Genomic DNA, 3938 nt, shown 5'->3' on the forward strand with positions numbered 1-3938 from the left:
AAACTAAAGTCTTCAGCCTTTGCTTGTTGATCTTTCTATTATTAATGGATAACAAAATCCATTTTAATTGTCTTTAGTTTTTACTGCAATCCTCGGTTCACACTGACCTTTAGAAATACTGGCGACTAAGGTCTTGGCTGAATGGAAAGGAGTGGAAAAGAGAGTAGAACCAGTTAAGCAGGATGGTGTGTGCATAAACTGTATTGAGTTACACATCTCTGAGTTGTACTTAGAAGAAAGCAATGATCCCCAGGCTTACCACTCCTTTGCCCTAAGCAGGTCCTGGGAAATAGGATTCCAGTAGCTCTAGCTAGGACTCTAGAATTCGTTCCCATCAAGTATAAATGACTACTGCCAACCCTTTTTTCTATAGTTCAAGGATAAATAATTTCATAAGCATGGACACAGATTTCAGTCCTCTGTAATGTAGTAGATGGACTTGAAGAGTTTAGGTAACTGAAAAATTCACCCTATATCAACCTTTTTTTTTAATTAAATTTTCAGTCAGTTTCCTGATGAGCCACTCTAAACTTAGCTGAGCTAGTCTGGGCAAAAGGCAAACCATCTGTCAACAGCCCCACGCTTGAAAACTTTCCAACTTGCTAGAATCTGCAAAGTGAACCGAAGGGTTTGGCCTTGCAGCATCTGGTCATCTGAACATCACAGTGTGATACAGAGGAGAACATCAGTGGGAACCACTCCTAATACCTTCTAGTGTAACCAGCAGTTGGTGCAGGGAGGCAAGGTTTGACTTCATGGATGAGAGTGGAGACTCTGCCCCGACTCTGGAATTTTGAGGTTTTGTCCCAAGGCAGAGTCATTCTTCTCAGACCATACTGTCTTCCTCCCACCAGGCAGCTCAGGAGAATGGTGTTCTCTTGGTTCGTTTTACTCCTCCTTTCACTCTGGAGGCCTGAAACTTCACTGAAATCTCTGACACTTAAGGATGCCCATGTCCTAGTTAGTCATGACTCCATAGTCTTGGGGTAAATAGTCCTGAGTTATTTCTTTCACACATTTGCTTTTTAGGAGTTTATAAGAACTATTTATAAAATTCAAAAGATTCTTTTTTTTTTTAGAAACAAGCTTTGTCTATTTTATTGCTGTACAAGAATGTTACAGCTGCTATTTAGCCAAATCATAAGACAAACAGCAGAAGTAAATACATTGTCAGATATCACTCACTGAAATAGCTGAAAAATCATTCCAATTCTCATGTCAAAAGGGTGATAAGCATCAACATCATTCATTAAATTTACCACATCGATGAAATACTAAGTGAAGGAATAATTTGGTTCAAGACTCTGTGAAAATAAGATAACTGACTAGGCTTAGGAAAATGGTAAGACATGATGGAGTAAATAAAAAAGCAAATAAATTACTCCACTTAGCTAGGATCACATTAAAGCATTTAAAAGCTCATTTCATGTTATAACAGCAGGACACACAGCAAAGGAAACAACAGGGGAAAAAAAAAAGAAATGTGCCTAGGTAATCTAGAAGCCCCATTGCATGCTGTAAAACCCAACTCAGCAATTCCATTATGATAACATTTCTGATTGGCAAATCTTAGGGCAACAGAGTGCAAATTAACATATTCCTTCAAAATTACTCTGAAATAACTTCAGATCTGTTTAGTAGCCTGAGAAACACAGTTCCATCTCCCAAACTTTTTATGCTCCTCAGTTCAAGAACCTACATTTCTGCCATCCAATTGGAAACACTTGATTTCTTATATTTGAAAAATAGTTCTTGGATCAATAAAGAAATTCTAGACCCTTCTGGGGGGAAAAACAGAATACTATTATTAGAAAACACCAGAAGCTGCTGCACCTCTGTTTATCAGATTAGGTGATCCTGAATGCTGTGAAGCTCCTAATTAATGACTTTCATTTCCAGATTTAGGCCATACCAATCAAGAAGCAGAACTGACCACTTCTTATGTTCTGCAATAAAAAGATAACTGGCCAAGGTTAGGAAAACCTGCTTCACTCTACAAGAAATGTTTATCTAAGCACTACAAAAGCTGAAAGGAATGTGTTTAAGTAATCAAGAAAGAAATAAGGGCATCTCTTTATTATCAAACTTTCTTATTCACACTTCAGACAAGCTTGATTACTAACCTTTCCTTTTCTGCCTTGGTAACATGATGGCTAAATGCTGCCATTCATTACTTCACAGTTTCTTTATCCTATAGCATAGCTTAATCTAGCTTCCTTTATCTAGCCTCTAGAAAATATTCAACTTTGAAATAAATTTTTCTCTAAGCTGTGAGGTTTTTCATGGCTTGTAAATAAGCTACTGTATGTGCTTGTGGGTTCTGGATTAAGAAGCTCAATAGTGAGCTACTCTAATTACAGGAAAAAGTTAAAAACAACAAAAAAAAAAACCAAACCCAATCCCTCTGGGGATATGGTGATGTTCAGCGGAAGAGAGGACAGGAACAGGAGAAATTCTAGACCTAGATTCTAGATGTTTGACTATAATGTAACATACCTCCTTAGAGAAATAATGCTATATTTGAATCATCAAAGTGGGCTGAGGATCAAACACTAAGAGAGAGCACTTATTTTATGAGGTTCCTTATTACATTCAGGGAAAATTCTCTATACCCAGATCCAAAATGATTCCAATGATATAAGTAGTGAAAGCGTTGAAGTTGCTTCTCAAACCCTGGGACATTAGGGATTTTGTGTGGTAAGCTGAGTAAAAAGAGCTGCCAAAGCCCACAGACATCCCATCTATGGCAAGCTCAAACTCTGAGTGGCCATAAAAGAAAGTGGGATCAAAAATAATTGATCTTTTGTGACATTTCCTCCCCAGAGATCCCCATGGAGTAAGGCAGGTACAATTTCCAGGCCTTGGAACACGCCAGGTATCTTCAACTGCAGCTGGGACCAAAGTTCTACTGCTTCTCTGTCCTCTGACTCCTTCTCCACTATGTCTATCCAGGTTTGGATTCGGTGCCTGGCATAGAACGTTACCCAATCCTTCTGCCAATCGCTCACCTGAGGGAGGAATCCGTAGCAGGTTATCACACCCAGATTGGTCCACAAACTGACGTTCTGCCTGCCCTCCTCCTTTCCCAAGAGTTTTCTCCTCCTTTCTTGACAAGCTTTTTATTATGAAGGTGGAAATCGGCTAACTGCGATCAAAGTTTTGCAGCATGACTGTTTAAATATCCCACGTCCAAATGCTCCATCCCTAGTAGATTCCCACCCCCTGGCATATCCATCTCTTTCATGGGTTTGGGTACTTTCACTGTGTTCGTTTGCAGGACGGCAAATAAACTTGCCATTTCACCTTCAAACTTTTTTTGGTCTCAGACTTGTGGTTGACTTTCACGAATACCCGGTCTCTGTCAGCGTCATAACTCTGGCACCCACCCGTGCCTTTAGCCGTGAAGCTCTGCCGCTCCTGCTTCAGCAGGTCCTCCATTTTTCTCGCCAAGACTCCAGGCCTGGCCCTTTTCATAAAATTCCCTTTAATTCAGATCAGCCCTGATCTGGGGCCACATTGGGAAAGGGAAGAATTCCTTTCCTTGTACTTGACAGTCAGAGAGGGTTCATCCTTTGATTCTTTATTTCTGTACCATAAAAAATTCCCTGATTTCCTCCATTGTAATCCTCCTCCCCCATACAATTAACATACAGACATGAGACCCAGAGAAGTTATGATTGATTATGTTTTATATAAAACAAATTAGAAACAGCTTAAAGAAACCACTGGCACTGGGGAAGGGAAAAGGGAGTTAAACCTTCATTGTCCTTTCATTGACCTCAACGTCAGTCCATTCCAGCCATAACCATAATATTTATTTTATTTGACTTGACTTTTAAAAATTTTTTTAAATGTTTTCATTGATGTCTTCTGTTTCTTGTATCATCACAGTTACCCCCACGTATTATTTCCCTTCACCCTTCCAGAAAGTCATCTCA

The 3938-nt window shown here is 39.5% G+C and overlaps 1 pseudogene; it reads right to left on the minus strand.

The window, feature by feature from the left end:
- Positions 1–2566: 2566 nt before the first annotated feature.
- Positions 2567–3438, minus strand: LOC114025137 (annotated as a pseudogene).
- Between the last annotated feature and the right edge of the window lie 500 nt (positions 3439–3938).

Source organism: Vombatus ursinus, unplaced genomic scaffold (genome assembly GCF_900497805.2).
Source record: "Vombatus ursinus unplaced genomic scaffold, bare-nosed wombat genome assembly UNPS02014828.1, whole genome shotgun sequence".
NCBI classification, from domain to species: Eukaryota; Metazoa; Chordata; class Mammalia; order Diprotodontia; family Vombatidae; genus Vombatus; species Vombatus ursinus.